The sequence below is a fragment of the Lissotriton helveticus genome, chromosome 8, assembly GCF_964261635.1.
Source record: "Lissotriton helveticus chromosome 8, aLisHel1.1, whole genome shotgun sequence".
Lineage (NCBI taxonomy): Eukaryota > Metazoa > Chordata > Amphibia > Caudata > Salamandridae > Lissotriton > Lissotriton helveticus.
Window position 1 is genome coordinate 1,542,633,862 of NC_136069.1, and position 27,473 is coordinate 1,542,661,334.

Below are 27,473 nucleotides of genomic sequence, written 5' to 3' on the forward strand. Positions count from 1 at the left end.
ATTAAACACAGGTTTGTCAGAAGTGGGATTTGAACCCACGCCTCCAGAAGAGACTGCGACCTGAACGCAGCGCCTTAGACCACTCGGCCATCCTGACTTGCATTTGCAGTACCTTCCACAAGCCAGACAGCCATGCAAGTTTGGTACCGAAAAGGCATGCCCTCAATTTATTTATCCCATTATAAGCATTTCCAACAGATCTTTGAACAATCCATACAGAGCAGTGCCTATGAAGAACTCTTTAGACCTTTAAAGCGTACAAAGAGAAAGTGCTATTCACCAGCCACTTGAACGGCCCAAAGCTGCTTTGAAATTGAGTCAACAGCCACATCTTGGCTGACTAAAGCAAATTCAACAAGGGAGCTCAATGTCACAACATAGGGTGGAATACGCAAATCTAAGCAGCCCCTGATCACAGCCCTGAGGACATTGCAGTAAGTGTGCTGGAGTACAGCTGTCTACCAGGTGCTTGGCATTCTTCCAAATTTGCATGGCCTGTCTGGCCAGGGAATACAAGAGCATGACTCTTCTAGATGAGCTCTTACATGGGTCCTAAGCTCATTTGGTAAGGATTGCACTTTATCAGCAAGACTTTGTACAACAGAAATATATGAGAAACCCAAGCTCTCTTGACTAGACGAGGACGGAATAACGTCCCAGGTGAAGACGAACAGATGCAACTTCCATCAGATGTTATCCTGATGAAGAAGATTATATCTCCAAAAGTCATTTCAGAAGTGGGATTCGAACCCACGCCTCCAGAGGAGACTGCAGCCTAAACACAGCGCCTTAGACCACTTGGCCATCCTTACAGTGAAGAGTCCTAAGAAATGTATAAAAGTCACTCATAAATTTCTGCGTCCATGCAAGCTTGAAATAATTTCAACCTTCAAACACAAGTTGCAACTATTTGCACAGGACAATAAACACAGAAGATCACATATGAAAGCATTTCATTTCACAGGTGTACTGTTTTTATGCTTTTAGAATAACTTATACCTCTCACCAGCTATTTAGGGTTCTGTATCCTACTCACAAAATTATCTTGCCTGCGACCTCTCTCTTTATACACAAACAACTACTGCTCAGGAAGTAGGAAGGCAGAAGGTGGGGCAGTTTATGCAAATTTATGCTGTCAATGTGCCTTGCACATTCATGCAGAATTTCTAGATCCTTGCTGGAAACAAGAGAGCAGGCCTTGTTTCAGATCAACTGTCCCTAGCAAGGAACGTCTGAGCACATCCATTCTTTTGCTCTCTAGCCCCTGGCTTGGGACTCACCCTCACTGGCTGAGGAGTGAAGTTCTGCATACCAACGTTGCATAGAAGGTATGTTTGTGATTGGTTTGAGATGGGTGGGAGGTCAAGAGCAGGGAAAAGCAAGTCACTTTCACTTCTAGTCTCCTCTTCTATGCCTACCTGCCGTTCACTCACTCTGTCTTTGTTTCATTCTCTCCTTCCTCAACACCCCATCTCACTCACTCGCTCTATCATTTGTGCTCTTTCCCCTTGCTCTTCATTTCATAGTGGAAACATCTCTTGAATGGATCATTAGAAAATGAGGTTACATAAAATTAAAAATCTACTTATTGGAAACCAAAAATATCACAAGACTGAATGTAAGCCATTTCTTCAATAAAAGGGATTTTTTAGGCACCCCCCAAAAAACACATAAAACACCACTAGTGCTAGAAGAATATTATAAGAGCTTGAAGACAGAATTGGGCAAATTCATTTGCAGTTGAAACTGAAGTTTGGTACTTATTCAGATATTATATGCACTGCCAATTTTTAGCGGAGATTCTGAAGGAACGCAGAGACAAAATGGACTTAAAGTTTTGTCAGAAGTGGGATTCAAACCCACACCTCCAGGAGAGACTGCGGCCTTAACGCAGCGCCTTAGACCACTCGGCCATCCTGACCACATGTTGCTTGTCCATCTACATAGTGAGAAAGATAGTGTGAACAAAAAAAACACACATCTTAGGCCATAAGTGGCTATAGCAAGAAAAAAACTCACTGCACTTTTCCAAAAAGACAACCATATAAGCCCATGTGAGGGAAATGATCTGATTTTCTCCCTCAAGAAAAAAGAAGATTAAACACAGGTTTGTCAGTAGTGGGGTTTGAACCCACGCCTCCAGAAGAGACTGCGACCTGAACACAGCGCCTTAGACCACTCTGCCTTCCTGACTTGCATTTGCAGCACCTTCCACAAGCCAGACAGCCATGCAAGTGGGGTACCGAAAAGGCATGCCCTCAATTTATTTATCCCATTATAAGCATTTCCAACAGATCTTTGAACAATCCATACAGAGCAGTACCTATGAAGAACTCTTTAGACCTTTAATGAGTACAAAGAGAAAGTGCTATTCACCAGCCACTTGAACGGCCCAAAGCTGCTTTGAAATTGAGTCAATAGCCACATCTTGGCTGACTAAAGCAAATTCAACAAGGGATCTCAATGTCACAACATAGGGTGGAATTTGCAAATCTAAGCAGCCCCTGATCACTGCCCTGAGGAAATTGCTGTAAGTGTGCTGGAGTCCAGCTGTCTACCAGGTGCTTGGCATTCTTCCAAATTTGTATGGCCTGTCTGGCCAGGGAATACAAGAGAATGACTCTTCTAGATGAGCTCTTACATGGGTCATAAGCTCATTTGGTTAGGATTGCACTTTATCAGCAAGACTTTGTACAACAGAAATATATGAGAAACCCAAGCTCTCTTGACTAGACGAGGACAGAATAACGTCCCAGGTGAAGACGAACAGAAGCAACTTCCATCAGATGTTATCCTGATGAAGAAGATTATATCTCCAAAAGTCATTTCAGAAGTGGGATTCGAACCCACGCCTCCAGAGGAGACTGCGGCCTAAACACAGCGCCTTAGACCACTCGGCCATCCTGACAGTGAAGAGTCCTAAGAAATGTATAAAAGTCACTCAGAAATTTCTGCGTCAATGCAAGCTTGAAATAATTTCAACCTTCAAACACAAGGTGCAACTTTTTGCACAGGACAATAAACACAGAAGATCACATATGAAAGCATTTCATTTCACAGGTGTACTGTTTTTATGCTTTTAGAATAACTTATACCTCTCACCAGCTATTTAGGGTTCTGTATCCTACTCACAAAATTACCTTGCCTGCGACCTTTCTCTCTATACACAAACAACTACTGCTCAGGAAGTAGGAAGGCAGAAGGTGGGGCAGTTCATGCAAATTTATGCTGTCAATGTGCCTTGCACATTCATGCAGAATTTCTAGATCCTTGCTGGAAACAAGAGAGCAGGCCTTGTTTCAGATCAACTGTCCCTAGCAAGGAACGTCCGAGCACATCCATTCTTTTGCTCTCTAGCCCCTGGCTTGGGACTCACCCTCACTGGCTGAGGAGTGAAGTTCTGCATACCAACGTTGCATAGAAGGTATGTTTGTGATTGGTTTGAGATGGGTGGGAGGTCAAGAGCAGGGAAAAGCAAGTCACCTTCACTTCTAGTCTCCTATTCTATGCCTACCTGCCGTTCACTCACTCTGTCTTTGTTTCATTCTCTCCTTCCTCAACACCCCATCTCACTCACTGGCTCTATCATTTGTGCTCTTTCCCCTTGCTCTTCATTTCATAGTGGAAACATCTCTTGAATGGATCATTAGAAAATGAGGTTACATAAAATTAAAAATCTACTTATTGGAAACCAAAAATATCACAAGACTGAATGTAAGCCATTTCTTCAATAAAAGGGATTTTTTAGGCACCCCCCAAAAAACACATAAAACACCACTAATGCTAGAAGAATATTATACGAGCTTGAAGACAGAATTGGGCAAATTCATTTGCAGTTGAAACTGAAGTTTGGTACTTATTCAGATATTATATGCACTGCCAATTTTTAGCTGAGATTCTGAAGGAACGCAGAGACAAAATGGACTTAAAGTTTTGTCAGAAGTGGGATTCGAACCCACGCCTCCAGGAGAGACTGCGGCCTTAACACAGCGCCTTAGACCACTCGGCCATCCTGACCACATGTTGCTTGTTCATCTACATAGTGAGAAAGATAGTGTGAACAAAAAAAACACACATCTTAGGCCATGAGTGGCTATAGCAAGAAAAAAACTCACTGCACTTTTCCAAAAAGACGACCATATAAGCCCATGTGAGGGAAATGATCTGATTTTCTGACTCAAGAAAAAAGAAGATTAAACACAGGTTTGTCAGAAGTGGGATTTGAACCCACGCCTCCAGAAGAGACTGCAACCTGAACGCAGCGCCTTAGACCACTCAGCCATCCTGACTTGCATTTTCAGCACCTTCCACAAGCCAGACAGCCATGCAAGTGGGGTACCGAAAAGGCATGCCCTCAATTTATTTATCCCATTATAAGCATTTCCAACAGATCTTTGAACAATCCATACAGAGCAGTACCTATGAAGAACTCTTTAGACCTTTAATGAGTACAAAGAGAAAGTGCTATTCACCAGCCACTTGAACGGCCCAAAGCTGCTTTGAAATTGAGTCAATAGCCACATCTTGGCTGACTAAAGCAAATTCAACAAGGGATCTCAATGTCACAACATAGGGTGGAATTCGCAAATCTAAGCAGCCCCTGATCACTGCCCTGAGGAAATTGCTGTAAGTGTGCTGGAGTCCAGCTGTCTACCAGGTGCTTGGCATTCTTCCAAATTTGTATGGCCTGTCTGGCCAGGGAATACAAGAGAATGACTCTTCTAGATGAGCTCTTACATGGGTCATAAGCTCATTTGGTAAGGATTGCACTTTATCAGCAAGACTTTGTACAACAGAAATATATGAGAAACCCAAGCTCTCTTGACTAGACGAGGACAGAATAACGTCCCAGGTGAAGACGAACAGAAGCAACTTCCATCAGATGTTATCCTGATGAAGAAGATTATATCTCCAAAAGTAATTTCAGAAGTGGGATTCAAACCCACGCCTCCAGAGGAGACTGCGGCCTAAACACAGCACCTTAGACCACTCGGCCATCCTGACAGTGAAGAGTCCTAAGAAATGTATAAAAGTCACTCAGAAATTTCTGCGTCCATGCAAGCTTGAAATATTTTCAACCTTCAAACACAAGGTGCAACTTTTTGCACAGGACAATAAACACAGAAGATCACATATGAAAGCATTTCATTTCACAGGTGTACTGTTTTTATGCTTTTAGAATAACTTATACCTCTCACCAGCTATTTAGGGTTCTGTATCCTACTCACAAAATTACCTTGCCTGCGACCTTTCTCTCTATACACAAACAACTACTGCTCAGGAAGTAGGAAGGCAGAAGGTGGGGCAGTTTATGCAAATTTATGCTGTCAATGTGCCTTGCACATTCATGCAGAATTTCTAGATCCTTGCTGGAAACAAGAGAGCAGGCCTTGTTTCAGATCAACTGTCCCTAGCAAGGAACGTCTGAGCACATCCATTCTTTTGCTCTCTAGCCCCTGGCTTGGGACTCACCCTCACTGGCTGAGGAGTGAAGTTCTGCATACCAACGTTGCATAGAAGGTATGTTTGTGATTGGTTTGAGATGGGTGGGAGGTCAAGAGCAGGGAAAAGCAAGTCACTTTCACTTCTAGTCTCCTCTTCTATGCCTACCTGCCGTTCACTCACTCTGTCTTTGTTTCATTCTCTCCTTCCTCAACACCCCATCTCACTCACTGGCTCTATCATTTGTGCTCTTTCCCCTTGCTCTTCATTTCATAGTGGAAACATCTCTTGAATGGATCATTAGAAAATGAGGTTACATAAAATTAAAAATCTACTTATTGGAAACCAAAAATATCACAAGACTGAATGTAAGCCATTTTATCAATAAAAGGGATTTTTTAGGCACCCCCCAAAAAACACATAAAACACCACTAGTGCTAGAAGAATATTATACGAGCTTGAAGACAGAATTGGGCAAATTCATTTGCCGTTGAAACTGAAGTTTGGTACTTATTCAGATATTTTATGCACTGCCAATTTTTAGCTGAGATTCTGAAGGAACGCAGAGACAAAATGGACTTAAAGTTTTGTCAGAAGTGGGATTCGAACCCACGCCTCCAGGAGAGACTGCGGCCTTAACACAGCGCCTTAGACCACTCGGCCATCCTGACCACATGTTGCTTGTCCATCTACATAGTGAGAAAGATAGTGTGAAAAAAAAAAACACACATCTTAGGCCATAAGTGGCTATAGCAAGAAAAAAACTCACTGCACTTTTCCAAAAAGACAACCATATAAGCCCATGTGAGGGAAATGATCTGATTTTCTCCCTCAAGAAAAAAGAAGATTAAACACAGGTTTGTCAGAAGTGGGATTTGAACCCACGCCTCCAGAAGAGACTGCGACCTGAACGCAGCGCCTTAGACCACTCAGCCATCCTGACTTGCATTTGCAGCACCTTCCACAAGCCAGACAGCCATGCAAGTTTCCTACCGAAAAGGCATGCCCTCAATTTATTTATCCCATTATAAGCATTTCCAACAGATCTTTGAACAATCCATACAGAGCAGTACCTATGAAGAACTCTTTAGACCTTTAAAGCGTACAAAGAGAAAGTGCTATTCACCAGCCACTTGAACGACCCAAAGCTGCTTTGAAATTGAGTCAACAGTCACATCTTGGCTGACTAAAGCAAATTTAACAAGGGAGCTCAATGTCACAACATAGGGTGGAATACGCAAATCTAAGCAGCCCCTGATCACAGCCCTGAGGACATTGCTGTAAGTGTGCTGGAGTACAGCTGTCTACCAGGTGCTTGGCATTCTTCCAAATTTGCATGGCCTGTCTGGCCAGGGAATACAAGAACATGACTCTTCTAGATGAGCTCTTACATGGGTCCTAAGCTCATTTGGTAAGGATTGCACTTTATCAGCAAGACTTTGTACAACAGAAATATATGAGAAACCCAAGCTCTCTTGACTAGACGAGGACAGAATAACGTCCCAGGTGAAGACAAACAGATGCAACTTCCATCAGATGTTATCCTGATGAAGAAGATTATATCTCCAAAAGTCATTTCAGAAGTGGGATTCGAACCACGCCTCCAGAGAAGACTGCAGCCTAAACACAGCGCCTTAGACCACTCGGCCATCCCGACAGTGAAGAGTCCTAAGAAATGTATAAAAGTCACTCAGAAATTTCTGTGTCCATGCAAGCTTGAAATAATTTCAACCTTCAAACACAAGGTGCAACTTTTTGCACAGGACAATAAACACAGAAGATCACATATGAAAGCATTTCATTTCACAGGTGTACTGTTTTTATGCTTTTAGAATAACTTATACCTCTCACCAGCTATATAGGGTTCTGTATCCTACTCACAAAATTATCTTGCCTGCGACCTCTCTCTTTATACACAAACAACTACTGCTCAGGAAGTAGGAAGGCAGAAGGTGGGCCACTTTATGCAAATTCATGCTGTCAATGTGCCTTGCAGATTCATGCAGAATTTCTAGATCCTTGCTGGAAACAAGAGAGCAGGCCTTGTTTCAGATCAACTGTCCCTAGCAAGGAACGTCTGAGCACATCCATTCTTTTGCTCTCTAGCCCCTGGCTTGGGACTCACCCTCACTGGCTGAGGAGTGAAGTTCTGCATACCAACGTTGCATAGAAGGTATGTTTGTGATTGGTTTGAGATGGGTGGGAGGTCAAGAGCAGGGAAAAGCAAGTCACCTTCACTTCTAGTCTCCTCTTCTATGCCTACCTGCCGTTCACTCACTCTGTCTTTGTTTCATTCTCTCCTTCCTCAACACCCCATCTCACTCACTGGCTCTATCATTTGTGCTCTTTCCCCTTGCTCTTCATTTCATAGTGGAAACATCTCTTGAATGGATCATTAGAAAATGAGGTTACATAAAATTAAAAATCTACTTATTGGAAACCAAAAATATCACAAGACTGAATGTAAGCCATTTTATCAATAAAAGGGATTTTTTAGGCACCCCCCAAAAAACACATAAAACACCACTAGTGCTAGAAGAATATTATACGAGCTTGAAGACAGAATTGGGCAAATTCATTTGCCGTTGAAACTGAAGTTTGGTACTTATTCAGATATTTTATGCACTGCCAATTTTTAGCTGAGATTCTGAAGGAACGCAGAGACAAAATGGACTTAAAGTTTTGTCAGAAGTGGGATTCGAACCCACGCCTCCAGGAGAGACTGCGGCCTTAACACAGCGCCTTAGACCACTCGGCCATCCTGACCACATGTTGCTTGTCCATCTACATAGTGAGAAAGATAGTGTGAAAAAAAAAAACACACATCTTAGGCCATAAGTGGCTATAGCAAGAAAAAAACTCACTGCACTTTTCCAAAAAGACAACCATATAAGCCCATGTGAGGGAAATGATCTGATTTTCTCCCTCAAGAAAAAAGAAGATTAAACACAGGTTTGTCAGAAGTGGGATTTGAACCCACGCCTCCAGAAGAGACTGCGACCTGAACGCAGCGCCTTAGACCACTCAGCCATCCTGACTTGCATTTGCAGCACCTTCCACAAGCCAGACAGCCATGCAAGTTTCCTTCCGAAAAGGCATGCCCTCAATTTATTTATCCCATTATAAGCATTTCCAACAGATCTTTGAACAATCCATACAGAGCAGTACCTATGAAGAACTCTTTAGACCTTTAAAGCGTACAAAGAGAAAGTGCTATTCACCAGCCACTTGAACGACCCAAAGCTGCTTTGAAATTGAGTCAACAGTCACATCTTGGCTGACTAAAGCAAATTTAACAAGGGAGCTCAATGTCACAACATAGGGTGGAATACGCAAATCTAAGCAGCCCCTGATCACAGCCCTGAGGACATTGCTGTAAGTGTGCTGGAGTACAGCTGTCTACCAGGTGCTTGGCATTCTTCCAAATTTGCATGGCCTGTCTGGCCAGGGAATACAAGAGCATGACTCTTCTAGATGAGCTCTTACATGGGTCCTAAGCTCATTTGGTAAGGATTGCACTTTATCAGCAAGACTTTGTACAACAGAAATATATGAGAAACCCAAGCTCTCTTGACTAGACGAGGACAGAATAACGTCCCAGGTGAAGACAAACAGATGCAACTTCCATCAGATGTTATCCTGATGAAGAAGATTATATCTCCAAAAGTCATTTCAGAAGTGGGATTCGAACCACACCTCCAGAGAAGACTGCAGCCTAAACACAGCGCCTTAGACCACTCGGCCATCCTGACAGTGAAGAGTCCTAAGAAATGTATAAAAGTCACTCAGAAATTTCTGTGTCCATGCAAGCTTGAAATAATTTCAACCTTCAAACACAAGGTGCAACTTTTTGCACAGGACAATAAACACAGAAGATCACATATGAAAGCATTTCATTTCACAGGTGTACTGTTTTTATGCTTTTAGAATAACTTATACCTCTCACCAGCTATATAGGGTTCTGTATCCTACTCACAAAATTATCTTGCCTGCGACCTCTCTCTTTATACACAAACAACTACTGCTCAGGAAGTAGGAAGGCAGAAGGTGGGCCACTTTATGCAAATTCATGCTGTCAATGTGCCTTGCAGATTCATGCAGAATTTCTAGATCCTTGCTGGAAACAAGAGAGCAGGCCTTGTTTCAGATCAACTGTCCCTAGCAAGGAACGTCTGAGCACATCCATTCTTTTGCTCTCTAGCCCCTGGCTTGGGACTCACCCTCACTGGCTGAGGAGTGAAGTTCTGCATACCAACGTTGCATAGAAGGTATGTTTGTGATTGGTTTGAGATGGGTGGGAGGTCAAGAGCAGGGAAAAGCAAGTCACCTTCACTTCTAGTCTCCTCTTCTATGCCTACCTGCCGTTCACTCACTCTGTCTTTGTTTCATTCTCTCCTTCCTCAACACCCCATCTCACTCACTGGCTCTATCATTTGTACTCTTTCCCCTTGCTCTTCATTTCATAGTGGAAACATCTCTTGAATGGATCATTAGAAAATGAGGTTACATAAAATTAAAAATCTACTTATTGGAAACCAAAAATATCACAAGACTGAATGTAAGCCATTTCTTCAATAAAAGGGATTTTTTAGGCACCCCCCAAAAACACATAAAACACCACTAGTGCTAGAAGAATATTATACGAGCTTGAAGACAGAATTGGGCAAATTCATTTGCAGTTGAAACTGAAGTTTGGTACTTATTCAGATATTATATGCACTGCCAATTTTTAGCTGAGATTCTGAAGGAACGCAGAGACAAAATGGACTTAAAGTTTTGTCAGAAGTGGGATTCGAACCCACGCCTCCAGGAGAGACTGCGGCCTTAACGCAGCGCCTTAGACCACTCGGCCATCCTGACCACATGTTGCTTGTTCATCTACATAGTGAGAAAGATAGTGTGAACAAAAAAAACACACATCTTAGGCCATGAGTGGCTATAGCAAGAAAAAAACTCACTGCACTTTTCCAAAAAGACAACCATATAAGCCCATGTGAGGGAAATGATCTGATTTTCTCCCTCACGGAAAAAGAAGATTAAACACAGGTTTGTCAGAAGTGGGATTTGAACCCACGCCTCCAGAAGAGACTGCGACCTGAACGCAGCGCCTTAGACCACTCGGCCATCCTGACTTGCATTTGCAGCACCTTCCACAAGCCAGACAGCCATGCAAGTGGGGTACCCGAAAAGGCATGCCCTCAATTTATTTATCCCATTATAAGCATTTCCAACAGATCTTTGAACAATCCATACAGAGCAGTACTAATGAGTACAAAGAGAAAGTGCTATTCACCAGCCACTTGAACGGCAAAAAGCTGCTTTGAAATTGAGTCAATAGCCACATCTTGGCTGACTAAAGCAAATTCAACAAGGGATCTCAATGTCACAACATAGGGTGGAATTCGCAAATCTAAGCAGCCCCTGATCACTGCCCTGAGGAAATTGCTGTAAGTGTGCTGGAGTCCAGCTGTCTACCAGGTGCTTGGCATTCTTCCAAATTTGTATTGCCTGTCTGGCCAGGGAATACAAGAGAATGACTCTTCTAGATGAGCTCTTACATGGGTCATAAGCTCATTTGGTAAGGATTGCACTTTATCAGCAAGACTTTGTACAACAGAAATATCTGAGAAACCCAAGCTCTCTTGACTAGACGAGGACAGAATAACGTCCCAGGTGAAGACGAACAGAAGCAACTTCCATCAGATGTTATCCTGATGAAGAAGATTATATCTCCAAAAGTCATTTCAGAAGTGGGATTCGAACCAACGCCTCCAGAGGAGACTGCGGCCTAAACACAGCGCCTTAGACCACTCGGCCATCCTGACAGTGAAGAGTCCTAAGAAATGTATAAAAGTCACTCAGAAATTTCTGCGTCCATGCAAGCTTGAAATAATTTCAACCTTCAAACACAAGGTGCAACTTTTTGCACAGGACAATAAACACAGAAGATCACATATGAAAGCATTTCATTTCACAGGTGTACTGTTTTTATGCTTTTAGAATAACTTATACCTCTCACCAGCTATTTAGGGTTCTGTATCCTACTCACATATTTACCTTGCCTGCGACCTTTCTCTCTATACACAAACAACTACTGCTCAGGAAGTAGGAAGGCAGAAGGTGGGGCAGTTTATGCAAATTTATGCTGTCAATGTGCCTTGCACATTCATGCAGAATTTCTAGATCCTTGCTGGAAACAAGAGAGCAGGCCTTGTTTCAGATCAACTGTCCCTAGCAAGGAACGTCTGAGCACATCCATTCTTTTGCTCTCTAGCCCCTGGCTTGGGACTCACCCTCACTGGCTGAGGAGTGAAGTTCTGCATACCAACGTTGCATAGAAGGTATGTTTGTGATTGGTTTGAGATGGGTGGGAGGTCAAGAGCAAGGAAAAGCAAGTCACTTTCACTTCTAGTCTCCTCTTCTATGCCTACCTGCTGTTCACTCACTCTGTCTTTGTTTCATTCTCTCCTTCCTCAACACCCCATCTCACTCACTCGCTCTATCATTTGTGCTCTTTCCCCTTGCTCTTCATTTCATAGTGGAAACATCTCTTGAATGGATCATTAGAAAATGAGGTTACATAAAATTAAAAATCTACTTATTGGAAACCAAAAATATCACAAGACTGAATGTAAGCCATTTCTTCAATAAAAGGGATTTTTTAGGCACCCCCCAAAAAACACATAAAACACCACTAGTGCTAGAAGAATATTATAAGAGCTTGAAGACAGAATTGGGCAAATTCATTTGCAGTTGAAACTGAAGTTTGGTACTTATTCAGATATTATATGCACTGCCAATTTTTAGCTGAGATTCTGAAGGAATGCAGAGACAAAATGGACTTAAAGTTTTGTTAGAAGTGGGATTCGAAGCCACGCCTCCAGGAGAGACTGCGGCCTTAACGCAGCGCCTTAGACCACTTGGCCATCCTGACCACATGTTGCTTGTCCATCTACAAAGTGAGAAAGATAGTGTGAACAAAAAAAACACACATCTTAGGCCATAAGTGGCTATAGCAAGAAAAAAACTCACTGCACTTTTCCAAAAAGACAACCATTTAAGCCCATGTGAGGGAAATGATCTGATTTTCTCCCTCAAGAAAAAATAAGATTAAACACAGGTTTGTCAGAAGTGGGATTTGAACCCACGCCTCCAGAAGAGACTGCGACCTGAACACAACGCCTTAGACCACTCGGCCATCCTGACTTGCATTTGCAGCACCTTCCACAAGCCAGACAGCCATGCAAGTTTGGTACCCAAAAGGCATGCCCTCAATTTATTTATCCCATTATAAGCATTTCCAACAGATCTTTGAACAATCCATACAGAGCAGTACCTATGAAGAACTCTTTAGACCTTTAAAGCGTACAAAGAGAAAGTGCTATTCACCAGCCACTTGAACGGCCCAAAGCTGCTTTGAAATTGAGTCAATAGCCACATCTTGGCTGACTAAAGCAAATTCAACAAGGGATCTCAATGTCACAACATAGGGTGGAATTCGCAAATCTAAGTAGCCCCTGATCACTGCCCTGAGGAAATTGCTGTAAGTGTGCTGGAGTCCAGCTGTCTACCAGGTGCTTGGCATTCTTCCAAATTTGTATGGCCTGTCTGGCCAGGGAATACAAGAGAATGACTCTTCTAGATGAGCTCTTACATGGGTCATAAGCTGATTTGGTAAGGATTGCACTTTATCAGCAAGACTTTGTACAACAGAAATATATGAGAAACCCAAGCTCTCTTGACTAGACGAGGACAGAATAACGTCCCAGGTGAAGACGAACAGAAGCAACTTCCATCAGATGTTAACCTGATGAAGAAGATTATATCTCCAAAAGTCATTTCAGAAGTGGGATTCGAACCCACGCCTCCAGAGGAGACTGCGGCCTAAACACAGCGCCTTAGACCACTCGGCCATCCTGACAGTGAAGAGTCCTAAGAAATGTATAAAAGTCACTCAGAAATTTCTGCGTCCACGCAAGCTTGAAATAATTTCAACCTTCAAACACAAGGTGCAACTTTTTGCACAGGACAATAAACACAGAAGATCACATATGAAAGCATTTCATTTCACAGGTGTACTGTTTTTATGCTTTTAGAATAACTTATACCTCTCACCAGCTATTTAGGGTTCTGTATCCTACTCACAAAATTATCTTGCCTGCGACCTCTCTCTTTATACACAAACAACTACTGCTCAGGAAGTAGGAAGGCAGAAGGTGGGGCAGTTTATGCAAATTTATGCTGTCAATGTGCCTTGCACATTCATGCAGAATTTCTAGATCCTTGCTGGAAACAAGAGAGCAGGCCTTGTTTCAGATCAACTGTCCCTAGCAAGGAACGTCTGAGCACATCCATTCTTTTGCTCTCTAGCCCCTGGCTTGGGACTCACCCTCACTGGCTGAGGAGTGAAGTTCTGCATACCAACGTTGCATAGAAGGTATGTTTGTGATTGGTTTGAGATGGGTGGGAGGTCAAGAGCAGGGAAAAGCAAGTCACTTTCACTTCTAGTCTCCTCTTCTATGCCTACCTGCCGTTCACTCACTCTGTCTTTGTTTCATTCTCTCCTTCCTCAACACCCCATCTCACTCACTCGCTCTATCATTTGTGCTCTTTCCCCTTGCTCTTCATTTCATAGTGGAAACATCTCTTGAATGGATCATTAGAAAATGAGGTTACATAAAATTAAAAATCTACTTATTGGAAACCAAAAATATCACAAGACTGAATGTAAGCCATTTCTTCAATAAAAGGGATTTTTTAGGCACCCCCAAAAAACACATGAAACACCACTAGTGCTAGAAGAATATTATACGAGCTTGAAGACAGAATTGGGTAAATTCATTTGCAGTTGAAACTGAAGTTTGGTACTTATTCAGATATTATATGCACTGCCAATTTTTGGCTGAGATTCTGAAGGAACGCAGAGACAAAATGGACTTAGAGTTTTGTCAGAAGTGGGATTCGAACCCACGCCTCCAGGAGAGACTGCGGCCTTAACGCAGCGCCTTAGACCACTCGGCCATCCTGACCACATGTTGCTTGTTCATCTACATAGTGAGAAAGATAGTGTGAACAAAAAAAACACACACCTTAGGCCATGAGTGGCTATAGCAAGAAAAAAACTCACTGCACTTTTCCAAAAAGACAACCATATAAGCCCATGTGAGGGAAATGATCTGATTTTCTCCCTCAAAAAAAAAGAAGATTAAACACAGGTTTGTCAGAAGTGGGATTTGAACCCACGCCTCCAGAAGAGACTGCGACCTGAACGCAGCGCCTTAGACCACTCGGCCATCCTGACTTGCATTTGCAGTACCTTCCACAAGCCAGACAGCCATGCAAGTGGGGTACCGAAAAGGCATGCCCTCAATTTATTTATCCCATTATAAGCATTTCCAACAGATCTTTGAACAATCCATACAGAGCAGTACCTATGAAGAACTCTTTAGACCTTTAATGAGTACAAAGAGAAAGTGCTATTCACCAGCCACTTGAACGGCCCAAAGCTGCTTTGAAATTGAGTCAATAGCCACATCTTGGCTGACTAAAGCAAATTCAACAAGGGATCTCAATGTCACAACATAGGGTGGAATTCGCAAATCTAAGCAGCCCCTGATCACTGCCCTGAGGAAATTGCTGTAAGTGTGCTGGAGTCCAGCTGTCTACCAGGTGCTTGGCATTCTTCCAAATTTGTATGGCCTGTCTGGCCAGGGAATACAAGAGAATGACTCTTCTAGATGAGCTCTTACATGGGTCATAAGCTCATTTGGTAAGGATTGCACTTTATCAGCAAGACTTTGTACAACAGAAATATATGAGAAACCCAAGCTCTCTTGACTAGACGAGGACAGAATAACGTCCCAGGTGAAGACGAACAGAAGCAACTTCCATCAGATGTTATCCTGATGAAGAAGATTATATCTCCAAAAGCCATTTCAGAAGTGGGATTCGAACCCACGCCTCCAGAGGAGACTGCGGCCTAAACACAGCGCGGCCTAAACACAGCGCCTTAGACCACTCGGCCATCCTGACTGTGAAGAGTCCTAAGAAATGTATAAAAGTCACTCAGAAATTTCTGCGTCCATGCAAGCTTGAAATAATTTCAACCTTCAAACACAAGGTGCAACTTTTTGCACAGGACAATAAACACAGAAGATCACATATGAAAGCATTTCATTTCACAGGTGTACTGTTTTTATGCTTTTAGAATAACTTATACCTCTCACCAGCTATTTAGGGTTCTGTATCCTACTCACAAAATTACCTTGCCTGCGACCTTTCTCTCTATACACAAACAACTACTGCTCAGGAAGTAGGAAGGCAGAAGGTGGGGCAGTTTATGCAAATTTATGCTGTCAATGTGCCTTGCACATTCATGCAGAATTTCTAGATCCTTGCTGGAAACAAGAGAGCAGGCCTTGTTTCAGATCAACTGTCCCTAGCAAGGAACGTCTGAGCACATCCATTCTTTTGCTCTCTAGCCCCTGGCTTGGGACTCACCCTCACTGGCTGAGGAGTGAAGTTCTGCATACCAACGTTGCATAGAAGGTATGTTTGTGATTGGTTTGAGATGGGTGGGAGGTCAAGAGCAGGGAAAAGCAAGTCACTTTCACTTCTAGTCTCCTCTTCTATGCCTACCTGCCGTTCACTCACTCTGTCTTTGTTTCATTTTCTCCTTCCTCAACACCCCATCTCACTCACTCGCTCTATCATTTTTGCTCTTTCCCCTTGCTCTTCATTTCATAGTGGAAACATCTCTTGAATGGATCATTAGAAAATGAGGTTACATAAAATTAAAAATCTACTTATTGGAAACCAAAAATATCACAAGACTGAATGTAAGCCATTTCTTCAATAAAAGGGATTTTTTAGGCACCCCCCAAAAAACACATAAAACACCACTAGTGCTAGAAGAATATTATAAGAGCTTGAAGACAGAATTGGGCAAATTCATTTGCAGTTGAAACTGAAGTTTGGTACTTATTCAGATATTTTATGCACTGCCAATTTTTAGCTGAGATTCTGAAGGAACGCAGAGACAAAATGGACTTAAAGTTTTGTCAGAAGTGGGATTCGAACCCATGCCTCCAGGAGAGACTGCGGCCTTAACGCAGCGGCTTAGACCACTCGGCTATCCTGACCACATGTTGCTTGTCCATCTACATAGTGAGAAAGATAGTGTGAACAAAAAAAACACACATCTTAGGCCATAAGTGGCTATAGCAAGAAAAAAACTCACTGCACTTTTCCAAAAAGACAACCATATAAGCCCATGTGAGGGAAATGATCTGATTTTCTCCCTCAAGAAAAAAGAAGATTAAACACAGGTTTGTCAGAAGTGGGATTTGAACCCATGCCTTCAGAAGAGACTGCGACCTGAACGCAGCGCCTTAGACCACTCGGCCATCCTGACTTGCATTTGCAGCACCTTCCACAAGCCAGACAGCCATGCAAGTTTGGTACCGAAAAGGCATGCCCTCAATTTATTTATCCCATTATAAGCATTTCCAACAGATCTTTGAACAATCCATACAGAGCAGTACCTATGAAGAACTCTTTAGACCTTTAAAGCGTACAAAGAGAAAGTGCTATTCACCAGCCACTTGAACGGCCCAAAGCTGCTTTGAAATTGAGTCAACAGCCACATCTTGGCTGACTAAAGCAAATTCAACAAGGGAGCTCAATGTCACAACATAGGGTGGAATACGCAAATCTAAGCAGCCCCTGATCACAGCCCTGAGGACATTGCTGTAAGTGTGCTGGAGTACAGCTGTCTACCAGGTGCTTGGCATTCTTCCAAATTTGCATGGCCTGTCTGGCCAGGGAATACAAGAGCATGACTCTTCTAGATGAGCTCTTACATGGGTCCTAAGCTCATTTGGTAAGGATTGCACTTTATCAGCAAGACTTTGTACAACAGAAATATATGAGAAACCCAAGCTCTCTTGACTAGACGAGGACGGAATAACGTCCCAGGTGAAGACAAACAGATGCAACTTCCATCAGATGTTATCCTGATGAAGAAGATTATATCTCCAAAAGTCATTTCAGAAGTGGGATTCGAACCCACGCCTCCAGAGGAGACTGCAGCCTAAACACAGCGCCTTAGACCACTCTGCCATCCTGACAGTGAAGAGTCCGAAGAAATGTATAAAAGTCACTCATAAATTTCTGCGTCCATGCAAGCTTGAAATAATTTCAACCTTCAAACACAAGGTGCAACTTTTTGCACAGGACAATAAACACAGAAGATCACATATGAAAGCATTTCATTTCACAGGTGTACTGTTTTTATGCTTTTAGAATAACTTATACCTCTCACCAGCTATTTAGGGTTCTGTATCCTACTCACAAAATTATCTTGCCTGTGACCTCTCTCTTTATACACAAACAACTACTGCTCAGGAAGTAGGAAGGCAGAAGGTGGGGCAATTTATGCAAATTTATGCTGTCAATGTGCCTTGCACATTCATGCAGAATTTCTAGATCCTTGCTGGAAACAAGAGAGCAGGCCTTGTTTCAGATCAACTGTCCCTAGCAAGGAACGTCTGAGCACATCCATTCTTTTGCTCTCTAGCCCCTGGCTTGGGACTCACCCTCACTGGCTGAGGAGTGAAGTTCTGCATACCAACGTTGCATAGAAGGTATGTTTGTGATTGGTTTGAGATGGGTGGGAGGTCAAGAGCAGGGAAAAGCAAGTCACTTTCACTTCTAGTCTCCTCTTCTATGCCTACCTGCCGTTCACTCACTCTGTCTTTGTTTCATTCTCTCCTTCCTCAACACCCCATCTCACTCACTCGCTCTATCATTTGTGCTCTTTCCCCTTGCTCTTCATTTCATAGTGGAAACATCTCTTGAATGGATCATTAGAAAATGAGGTTACATAAAATTAAAAATCTACTTATTGGAAACCAAAAATATCACAAGACTGAATGTAAGCCATTTCTTCAATAAAAGGGATTTTTTAGGCACCCCCCAAAAAACACATAAAACACCACTAGTGCTAGAAGAATATTATAAGAGCTTGAAGACAGAATTGGGCAAATTCATTTGCAGTTGAAATTGAAGTTTGGTACTTATTCAGATATTATATGCACTGCCAATTTTTAGCGGAGATTCTGAAGGAACGCAGAGACAAATGGACTTAAAGTTTTGTCAGAAGTGGGATTCGAACCCACACCTCCAGGAGAGACTGCGGCCTTAACGCAGCGCCTTAGACCACTCGGCCATCCTGACCACATGTTGCTTGTCCATCTACATAGTGAGAAAGATAATGTGAACAAAAAAAACACACATCTTAGGCCATAAGTGGCTATAGCAAGAAAAAAACTCACTGCACTTTTCCAAAAAGACAACCATATAAGCCCATGTGAGGGAAATGATCTGATTTTCTCCCTCAAGAAAAAAGAAGATTAAACACAGGTTTGTCAGAAGTGGGATTTGAACCCACGCCTCCAGAAGAGACTGCGACCTGAACGCAGCGCCTTAGACCACTCGGCCATCCTGACTTGCATTTGCAGCACCTTCCACAAGCCAGACAGCCATGCAAGTTTGGTACCGAAAAGGCATGCCCTCAATTTATTTATCCCATTATAAGCATTTCCAACAGATCTTTGAACAATCCATACAGAGCAGTACCTATGAAGAACTCTTTAGACCTTTAAAGCGTACAGAGAGAAAGTGCTATTCACCAGCCACTTGAACGGCCCAAAGCTGCTTTGAAATTGAGTCAACAGCCACATCTTGGCTGACTGAAGCAAATTCAACAAGGGAGCTCAATGTCACAACATAGGGTGGAATACGCAAATCTAAGCAGCCCCTGATCACAGCCCTGAGGACATTGCTGTAAGTGTGCTGGAGTACAGCTGTCTACCAGGTGCTTGGCATTCTTCCAAATTTGCATGGCCTGTCTGGCCAGGGAATACAAGAGCATGACTCTTCTAGATGAGCTCTTACATGGGTCCTAAGCTCATTTGGTAAGGATTGCACTTTATCAGCAAGAGTTTGTACAACAGAAATATATGAGAAACCCAAGCTCTCTTGACTAGACGAGGACGGAATAACGTCCCAGGTGAAGACGAACAGATGCAACTTCCATCAGATGTTATCCTGATGAAGAAGATTATATCTCCAAAAGTCATGTCAGAAGTGGGATTCGAACCCACGCCTCCAGAGGAGACTGCGGCCTAAACACAGCGCCTTAGACCACTCGGCCATCCTGACAGTGGAGAGTCCTAAGAAATGTATAAAAGTCACTCAGAAATTTCTGCGTCCATGCAAGCTTGAAATAATTTCAACCTTCAAACACAAGGTGCAACTTTTTGCACAGGACAATAAACACAGAAGATCACATATGAAAGCATTTCATTTCACAGGTGTACTGTTTTTATGCTTTTAGAATAACTTATACCTCTCACCAGCTATTTAGGGTTCTGTATCCTACTCACAAAATTACCTTGCCTGCGACCTCTCTCTTTATACACAAACAACTACTCTCAGGAAGTAGGAAGGCAGAAGGTGGGGCAGTTTATGCAAATTTATGCTGTCAATGTGCCTTGCAGATTCATGCAGAATTTCTAGATCCTTGCTGGAAACAAGAGAGCAGGCCTTGTTTCAGATCAACTGTCCCTAGCAAGGAACGTCTGAGCACATCCATTCTTTTGCTCTCTAGCCCCTGGCTTGGGACTCACCCTCACTGGCTGAGGAGTGAAGTTCTGCATACCAACGTTGCATAGAAGGTATGTTTGTGATTGGTTTGAGATGGGTGGGAGGTCAAGAGCAGGGAAAAGCAAGTCACCTTCACTTCTAGTCTCCTCTTCTATGCCTACCTGCCGTTCACTCACTCTGTCTTTGTTTCATTCTCTCCTTCCTCAACACCCCATCTCACTCACTGGCTCTATCATTTGTGCTCTTTCCCCTTGCTCTTCATTTCATAGTGGAAACATCTCTTGAATGGATCATTAGAAAATGAGGTTACATAAAATTAAAAATCTACTTATTGGAAACCAAAAATATCACAAGACTGAATGTAAGCCATTTCTTCAATAAAAGGGATTTTTTAGGCACCCCCCAAAAAACACATAAAATACCACTAGTGCTAGAGGAATATTATAAGAGCTTGAAGACAGAATTGGGCAAATTCATTTGCAGTTGAAACTGAAGTTTGGTACTTATTCAGATATTATATGCACTGCCAATTTTTAGCTGAGATTCTGAAGGAACGCAGAGACAAAATGGACTTAAAGTTTTGTCAGAAGTGGGATTCGAACCCACGCCTCCAGGAGAGACAGCGGCCTTAACGCAGCGCCTTAGACCACTCGGCCATCCTGACCACATGTTGCTTGTCCATCTACATAGTGAGAAAGATAGTGTGAACAAAAAAAACACACATCTTAGGCCGTAAGTGGCTATAGCAAGAAAAAAACTCACTGCACTTTTCCAAAAAGACAACCATATAAGCCCATGTGAGGGAAATGATCTGATTTTCTCCCTCAAGAAAAAAGAAGATTAAACACAGGTTTGTCAGAAGTGGGATTAGAACCCACGCCTCCAGAAGAGACTGCGACCTGAACGCAGCGCCTTAGACCACTCGGCCATCCTGACATGCATTTGCAGCACCTTCCACAAGCCAGACAGCCATGCAAGTGGGGTACCGAAAAGGCATGCCCTCAATTTATTTATCCCATTATAAGCATTTCCAACAGATCTTTGAACAATCCATACAGAGCAGTACCTATGAAGAACTCTTTAGACCTTTAATGAGTACAAAGAGAAAGTGCTATTCACCAGCCACTTGAACGGCCCAAAGCTGCTTTGAAATTGAGTCAATAGCCACATCTTGGCTGACTAAAGCAAATTCAACAAGGGATCTCAATGTCACAACATAGTGTGGAATTCGCAAATCTAAGCAGCCCCTGATCACTGCCCTGAGGAAATTGCTGTAAGTGTGCTGGAGTCCAGCTGTCTACCAGGTGCTTGGCATTCTTCCAAATTTGTATGGCCTGTCTGGCCAGGGAATACAACAGAATGACTCTTCTAGATGAGCTCTTACATGGGTCATAAGCTCATTTGGTAAGGATTGCACTTTATCAGCAAGACTTTGTACAACAGAAATATATGAGAAACCCAAGCTCTCTTGACTAGACGAGGACAGAATAACGTCCCAGGTGAAGACGAACAGAAGCAACTTCCATCAGATGTTAACCTGATGAAGAAGATTATATCTCCAAAAGTCATTTCAGAAGTGGGATTCGAACCCACGCCTCCAGAGGAGACTGCGGCCTAAACACAGCGCCTTAGACCACTCGGCCATCCTGACAGTGAAGAGTCCTAAGAAATGTATAAAAGTCACTCAGAAATTTCTGCGTCCATGCAAGCTTGAAATAATTTCAACCTTCAAACACAAGGTGCAACTTTTTGCACAGGACAATAAACACAGAAGATCACATATGAAAGCATTTCATTTCACAGGTGTACTGTTTTTATGCTTTTAGAATAACTTATACCTCTCACCAGCTATTTAGGGTTCTGTATCCTACTCACATATTTACCTTGCCTGCGACCTTTCTCTCTATACACAAACAACTACTGCTCAGGAAGTAGGAAGGCAGAAGGTGGGGCAGTTTATGCAAATGTATGCTGTCAATGTGCCTTGCACATTCATGCAGAATTTCTAGATCCTTGCTGGAAACAAGAGAGCAGGCCTTGTTTCAGATCAACTGTCCCTAGCAAGGAACGTCTGAGCACATCCATTCTTTTGCTCTCTAGCCCCTGGCTTGGGACTCACCCTCACTGGCTGAGGAGTGAAGTTCTGCATACCAACGTTGCATAGAAGGTATGTTTGTGATTGGTTTGAGATGGGTGGGAGGTCAAGAGCAAGGAAAAGCAAGTCACTTTCACTTCTAGTCTCCTCTTCTATGCCTACCTGCTGTTCACTCACTCTGTCTTTGTTTCATTCTCTCCTTCCTCAACACCCCATCTCACTCACTCGCTCTATCATTTGTGCTCTTTCCCCTTGCTCTTCATTTCATAGTGGAAACATCTCTTGAATGGATCATTAGAAAATGAGGTTACATAAAATTAAAAATCTACTTATTGGAAACCAAAAATATCACAAGACTGAATGTAAGCCATTTCTTCAATAAAAGGGATTTTTTAGGCACCCCCCAAAAAACACATAAAACACCACTAGTGCTAGAAGAATATTATAAGAGCTTGAAGACAGAATTGGGCAAATTCATTTGCAGTTGAAACTGAAGTTTGGTACTTATTCAGATATTATATGCACTGCCAATTTTTAGCTGAGATTCTGAAGGAACGCAGAGACAAAATGGACTTAAAGTTTTGTTAGAAGTGGGATTCGAAGCCACGCCTCCAGGAGAGACTGCGGCCTTAACGCAGCGCCTTAGACCACTCGGCCATCCTGACCACATGTTGCTTGTCCATCTACATAGTGAGAAAGATAGTGTGAACAAAAAAAACACACATCTTAGGCCATAAGTGGCTATAGCAAGAAAAAAACTCACTGCACTTTTCCAAAAAGACAACCATATAAGCCCATGTGAGGGAAATGATCTGATTTTCTCCCTCAAGAAAAAAGAAGATTAAACACAGGTTTGTCAGAAGTGGGATTTGAACCCACGCCTCCAGAAGAGACTGCGACCTGAACACAGCGCCTTAGACCACTCGGCCTTGCTTGCATTTGCAGCACCTTCCACAAGCCAGACAGCCATGCAAGTTTGGTACCGAAAAGGCATGCCCTCAATTTATTTATCCCATTATAAGCATTTCCAACAGATCTTTGAACAATCCATACAGAGCAGTACCTATGAAGAACTCTTTAGACCTTTAAAGCGTACAAAGAGAAAGTGCTATTCACCAGCCACTTGAACGGCCCAAAGCTGCTTTGAAATTGAGTCAATAGCCACATCTTGGCTGACTAAAGCAAATTCAACAAGGGATCTCAATGTCACAACATAGGGTGGAATTCGCAAATCTAAGTAGCCCCTGATCACTGCCCTGAGGAAATTGCTGTAAGTGTGCTGGAGTCCAGCTGTCTACCAGGTGCTTGGCATTCTTCCAAATTTGTATGGCCTGTCTGGCCAGGGAATACAAGAGAATGACTCTTCTAGATGAGCTCTTACATGGGTCATAAGCTGATTTGGTAAGGATTGCACTTTATCAGCAAGACTTTGTACAACAGAAATATATGAGAAACCCAAGCTCTCTTGACTAGACGAGGACAGAATAACGTCCCAGGTGAGGACGAACAGAAGCAACTTCAATCAGATGTTAACCTGATGAAGAAGATTATATCTCCAAAAGTCATTTCAGAAGTGGGATTCGAACCCACGCCTCCAGAGGAGACTGCGGCCTAAACACAGCGCCTTAGACCACTCGGCCATCCTGACAGTGAAGAGTCCTAAGAAATGTATAAAAGTCACTCAGAAATTTCTGCGTCCATGCAAGCTTGAAATAATTTCAACCTTCAAACACAAGGTGCAACTTTTTGCACAGGACAATAAACACAGAAGATCACATATGAAAGCATTTCATTTCACAGGTGTACTGTTTTTATGCTTTTAGAATAACTTATACCTCTCACCAGCTATTTAGGGTTCTGTATCCTACTCACAAAATTATCTTGCCTGCGACCTCTCTCTTTATACACAAACAACTACTGCTCAGGAAGTAGGAAGGCAGAAGGTGGGGCAGTTTATGCAAATTTATGCTGTCAATGTGCCTTGCACATCCATGCAGAATTTCTAGATCCTTGCTGGAAACAAGAGAGCAGGCCTTGTTTCAGATCAACTGTCCCTAGCCAGGAACGTCTGAGCACATCCATTCTTTTGCTCTCTAGCCCCTGGCTTGGGACTCACCCTCACTGGCTGAGGAGTGAAGTTCTGCATACCAACGTTGCATAGAAGGTATGTTTGTGATTGGTTTGAGATGGGTGGGAGGTCAAGAGCAGGGAAAAGCAAGTCACTTTCACTTCTAGTCTCCTCTTCTATGCCTACCTGCCGTTCACTCACTCTGTCTTTGTTTCATTCTCTCCTTCCTCAACACCCCATCTCACTCACTCGCTCTATCATTTGTGCTCTTTCCCCTTGCTCTTCATTTCATAGTGGAAACATCTCTTGAATGGATCATTAGAAAATGAGGTTACATAAAATTAAAAATCTACTTATTGGAAACCAAAAATATCACAAGACTGAATGTAAGCCATTTCTTCAATAAAAGGGATTTTTTAGGCACCCCCCAAAAAACACATAAAACACCACTAGTGCTAGAAGAATATTATACGAGCTTGAAGACAGAATTGGGTAAATTCATTTGCAGTTGAAACTGAAGTTTGGTACTTATTCAGATATTATATGCACTGCCAATTTTTGGCTGAGATTCTGAAGGAACGCAGAGACAAAATGGACTTAAAGTTTTGTCAGAAGTGGGATTCGAACCCACGCCTCCAGGAGAGACTGCGGCCTTAACGCAGCGCCTTAGACCACTCAGCCATCCTGACCACATGTTGCTTGTTCATCTACATAGTGAGAAAGATAGTGTGAACAAAAAAAACACACACCTTAGGCCATGAGTGGCTATAGCAAGAAAAAAACTCACTGCACTTTTCCAAAAAGACAACCATATAAGCCCATGTGAGGGAAATGATCTGATTTTCTCCCTCAAAAAAAAAGAAGATTAAACACAGGTTTGTCAGAAGTGGGATTTGAACCCACGCCTCCAGAAGAGACTGCGACCTGAACGCAGCGCCTTAGACCACTCGGCCATCCTGACTTGCATTTGCAGTACCTTCCACAAGCCAGACAGCCATGCAAGTGGGGTACCGAAAAGGCATGCCCTCAATTTATTTATCCCATTATAAGCATTTCCAACAGATCTTTGAACAATCCATACAGAGCAGTACCTATGAAGAACTCTTTAGACCTTTAATGAGTACAAAGAGAAAGTGCTATTCACCAGCCACTTGAACGGCCCAAAGCTGCTTTGAAATTGAGTCAATAGCCACATCTTGGCTGACTAAAGCAAATTCAACAAGGGATCTCAATGTCACAACATAGGGTGGAATTCGCAAATCTAAGCAGCCCCTGATCACTGCCCTGAGGAAATTGCTGTAAGTGTGCTGGAGTCCAGCTGTCTACCAGGTGCTTGGCATTCTTTCAAATTTGTATGGCCTGTCTGGCCAGGGAATACAAGAGAATGACTCTTCTAGATGAGCTCTTACATGGGTCATAAGCTCATTTGGTAAGGATTGCACTTTATCAGCAAGACTTTGTACAACAGAAATATATGAGAAACCCAAGCTCTCTTGACTAGACGAGGACAGAATAACGTCCCAGGTGAAGACGAACAGAAGCAACTTCCATCAGATGTTATCCTGATGAAGAAGATTATATCTCCAAAAGCCATTTCAGAAGTGGGATTCGAACCCACGCCTCCAGAGGAGACTGCGGCCTAAACACAGCGCGGCCTAAACACAGCGCCTTAGACCACTCGGCCATCCTGACAGTGAAGAGTCCTAAGAAATGTATAAAAGTCACTCAGAAATTTCTGCGTCCATGCAAGCTTGAAATAATTTCAACCTTCAAACACAAGGTGCAACTTTTTGCACAGGACAATAAACACAGAAGATCACATATGAAAGCATTTCATTTCACAGGTGTACTGTTTTTATGCTTTTAGAATAACTTATACCTCTCACCAGCTATTTAGGGTTCTGTATCCTACTCACAAAATTACCTTGCCTGCGACCTTTCTCTCTATACACAAACAACTACTGCTCAGGAAGTAGGAAGGCAGAAGGTGGGGCAGTTTATGCAAATTTATGCTGTCAATGTGCCTTGCACATTCATGCAGAATTTCTAGATCCTTGCTGGAAACAAGAGAGCAGGCCTTGTTTCAGATCAACTGTCCTTAGCAAGGAACGTCTGAGCACATCCATTCTTTTGCTCTCTAGCCCCTGCTTGGGACTCACCCTCACTGGCTGAGGAGTGAAGTTCTGCATACCAACGTTGCATAGAAGGTATGTTTGTGATTGGTTTGAGATGGGTGGGAGGTCAAGAGCAGGGAAAAGCAAGTCACTTTCACTTCTAGTCTCCTCTTCTATGCCTACCTGCCGTTCACTCACTCTGTCTTTGTTTCATTTTCTCCTTCCTCAACACCCCATCTCACTCACTCGCTCTATCATTTTTGCTCTTTCCCCTTGCTCTTCATTTCATAGTGGAAACTTCTCTTGAATGGATCATTAGAAAAAGAGGTTACATAAAATTAAAAATCTACTTATTGGAAACCAAAAATATCACAAGACTGAATGTAAGCCATTTCTTCAATAAAAGGGATTTTTTAGGCACCCCCCAAAAAACACATAAAACACCACTAGTGCTAGAAGAATATTATAAGAGCTTGAAGACAGAATTGGGCAAATTCATTTGCAGTTGAAACTGAAGTTTGGTACTTATTCAGATATTTTATGCACTGCCAATTTTTAGCTGAGATTCTGAAGGAACGCAGAGACAAAATGGACTTAAAGTTTTGTCAGAAGTGGGATTCGAACCCATGCCTCCAGGAGAGACTGCGGCCTTAACGCAGCGGCTTAGACCACTCGGCTATCCTGACCACATGTTGCTTGTCCATCTACATAGTGAGAAAGATAGTGTGAACAAAAAAAACACACATCTTAGGCCATAAGTGGCTATAGCAAGAAAAAAACTCACTGCACTTTTCCAAAAAGACAACCATATAAGCCCATGTGAGGGAAATGATCTGATTTTCTCCCTCAAGAAAAAAGAAGATTAAACACAGGTTTGTCAGAAGTGGGATTTGAACCCATGCCTTCAGAAGAGACTGCAACCTGAACGCAGCGCCTTAGACCACTCGGCCATCCTGACTTGCATTTGCAGCACCTTCCACAAGCCAGACAGCCATGCAAGTTTGGTACCGAAAAGGCATGCCCTCAATTTATTTATCCCATTATAAGCATTTCCAACAGATCTTTGAACAATCCATACAGAGCAGTA

At 42.7% G+C, this 27,473-nt stretch overlaps 26 non-coding genes across 26 annotated transcripts; all 26 read right to left on the reverse strand.

Moving 5' to 3' along the window:
* Positions 1–14: 14 nt before the first annotated feature.
* Positions 15–97, reverse strand: TRNAL-CAG (transfer RNA leucine (anticodon CAG)). Its single transcript has one exon. It is a non-coding gene; the product is annotated as a tRNA-Leu (tRNA).
* Positions 98–1,838: 1,741 nt separating this feature from the next.
* Positions 1,839–1,921, reverse strand: TRNAL-AAG (transfer RNA leucine (anticodon AAG)). The gene has a single exon. It is a non-coding gene; the product is annotated as a tRNA-Leu (tRNA).
* A 904-nt stretch (positions 1,922–2,825) lies between these two features.
* Positions 2,826–2,908, reverse strand: TRNAL-UAG (transfer RNA leucine (anticodon UAG)). Its single transcript has one exon. It is a non-coding gene; the product is annotated as a tRNA-Leu (tRNA).
* Positions 2,909–3,934: 1,026 nt separating this feature from the next.
* Positions 3,935–4,017, reverse strand: TRNAL-AAG (transfer RNA leucine (anticodon AAG)). The gene has a single exon. It is a non-coding gene; the product is annotated as a tRNA-Leu (tRNA).
* Positions 4,018–4,206: 189 nt separating this feature from the next.
* Positions 4,207–4,289, reverse strand: TRNAL-CAG (transfer RNA leucine (anticodon CAG)). Its single transcript has one exon. It is a non-coding gene; the product is annotated as a tRNA-Leu (tRNA).
* Positions 4,290–6,030: 1,741 nt separating this feature from the next.
* On the reverse strand, positions 6,031–6,113 carry TRNAL-AAG (transfer RNA leucine (anticodon AAG)). The gene has a single exon. It is a non-coding gene; the product is annotated as a tRNA-Leu (tRNA).
* A 189-nt stretch (positions 6,114–6,302) lies between these two features.
* Positions 6,303–6,385, reverse strand: TRNAL-CAG (transfer RNA leucine (anticodon CAG)). Its single transcript has one exon. It is a non-coding gene; the product is annotated as a tRNA-Leu (tRNA).
* Positions 6,386–8,125: 1,740 nt separating this feature from the next.
* TRNAL-AAG (transfer RNA leucine (anticodon AAG)) lies at positions 8,126–8,208 on the reverse strand. Its single transcript has one exon. It is a non-coding gene; the product is annotated as a tRNA-Leu (tRNA).
* Positions 8,209–8,397: 189 nt separating this feature from the next.
* Positions 8,398–8,480, reverse strand: TRNAL-CAG (transfer RNA leucine (anticodon CAG)). The gene has a single exon. It is a non-coding gene; the product is annotated as a tRNA-Leu (tRNA).
* Positions 8,481–10,219: 1,739 nt separating this feature from the next.
* Positions 10,220–10,302, reverse strand: TRNAL-AAG (transfer RNA leucine (anticodon AAG)). Its single transcript has one exon. It is a non-coding gene; the product is annotated as a tRNA-Leu (tRNA).
* A 189-nt stretch (positions 10,303–10,491) lies between these two features.
* On the reverse strand, positions 10,492–10,574 carry TRNAL-CAG (transfer RNA leucine (anticodon CAG)). Its single transcript has one exon. It is a non-coding gene; the product is annotated as a tRNA-Leu (tRNA).
* Positions 10,575–12,565: 1,991 nt separating this feature from the next.
* On the reverse strand, positions 12,566–12,648 carry TRNAL-CAG (transfer RNA leucine (anticodon CAG)). Its single transcript has one exon. It is a non-coding gene; the product is annotated as a tRNA-Leu (tRNA).
* A 632-nt stretch (positions 12,649–13,280) lies between these two features.
* Positions 13,281–13,363, reverse strand: TRNAL-UAG (transfer RNA leucine (anticodon UAG)). The gene has a single exon. It is a non-coding gene; the product is annotated as a tRNA-Leu (tRNA).
* A 1,025-nt stretch (positions 13,364–14,388) lies between these two features.
* TRNAL-AAG (transfer RNA leucine (anticodon AAG)) lies at positions 14,389–14,471 on the reverse strand. The gene has a single exon. It is a non-coding gene; the product is annotated as a tRNA-Leu (tRNA).
* Positions 14,472–14,660: 189 nt separating this feature from the next.
* On the reverse strand, positions 14,661–14,743 carry TRNAL-CAG (transfer RNA leucine (anticodon CAG)). The gene has a single exon. It is a non-coding gene; the product is annotated as a tRNA-Leu (tRNA).
* Positions 14,744–15,375: 632 nt separating this feature from the next.
* TRNAL-UAG (transfer RNA leucine (anticodon UAG)) lies at positions 15,376–15,474 on the reverse strand. The gene is given in 2 exon segments: positions 15,376–15,420; positions 15,437–15,474. It is a non-coding gene; the product is annotated as a tRNA-Leu (tRNA).
* A 3,121-nt stretch (positions 15,475–18,595) lies between these two features.
* TRNAL-AAG (transfer RNA leucine (anticodon AAG)) lies at positions 18,596–18,678 on the reverse strand. The gene has a single exon. It is a non-coding gene; the product is annotated as a tRNA-Leu (tRNA).
* Positions 18,679–18,867: 189 nt separating this feature from the next.
* TRNAL-CAG (transfer RNA leucine (anticodon CAG)) lies at positions 18,868–18,950 on the reverse strand. The gene has a single exon. It is a non-coding gene; the product is annotated as a tRNA-Leu (tRNA).
* A 632-nt stretch (positions 18,951–19,582) lies between these two features.
* TRNAL-UAG (transfer RNA leucine (anticodon UAG)) lies at positions 19,583–19,665 on the reverse strand. Its single transcript has one exon. It is a non-coding gene; the product is annotated as a tRNA-Leu (tRNA).
* A 1,025-nt stretch (positions 19,666–20,690) lies between these two features.
* On the reverse strand, positions 20,691–20,773 carry TRNAL-AAG (transfer RNA leucine (anticodon AAG)). Its single transcript has one exon. It is a non-coding gene; the product is annotated as a tRNA-Leu (tRNA).
* Positions 20,774–20,962: 189 nt separating this feature from the next.
* TRNAL-CAG (transfer RNA leucine (anticodon CAG)) lies at positions 20,963–21,045 on the reverse strand. The gene has a single exon. It is a non-coding gene; the product is annotated as a tRNA-Leu (tRNA).
* Positions 21,046–21,677: 632 nt separating this feature from the next.
* On the reverse strand, positions 21,678–21,760 carry TRNAL-UAG (transfer RNA leucine (anticodon UAG)). The gene has a single exon. It is a non-coding gene; the product is annotated as a tRNA-Leu (tRNA).
* Positions 21,761–23,769: 2,009 nt separating this feature from the next.
* Positions 23,770–23,852, reverse strand: TRNAL-UAG (transfer RNA leucine (anticodon UAG)). The gene has a single exon. It is a non-coding gene; the product is annotated as a tRNA-Leu (tRNA).
* A 1,026-nt stretch (positions 23,853–24,878) lies between these two features.
* On the reverse strand, positions 24,879–24,961 carry TRNAL-AAG (transfer RNA leucine (anticodon AAG)). Its single transcript has one exon. It is a non-coding gene; the product is annotated as a tRNA-Leu (tRNA).
* A 189-nt stretch (positions 24,962–25,150) lies between these two features.
* TRNAL-CAG (transfer RNA leucine (anticodon CAG)) lies at positions 25,151–25,233 on the reverse strand. The gene has a single exon. It is a non-coding gene; the product is annotated as a tRNA-Leu (tRNA).
* A 632-nt stretch (positions 25,234–25,865) lies between these two features.
* On the reverse strand, positions 25,866–25,964 carry TRNAL-UAG (transfer RNA leucine (anticodon UAG)). Its single transcript is given in 2 exon segments — positions 25,866–25,910; positions 25,927–25,964. It is a non-coding gene; the product is annotated as a tRNA-Leu (tRNA).
* Between the last annotated feature and the right edge of the window lie 1,509 nt (positions 25,965–27,473).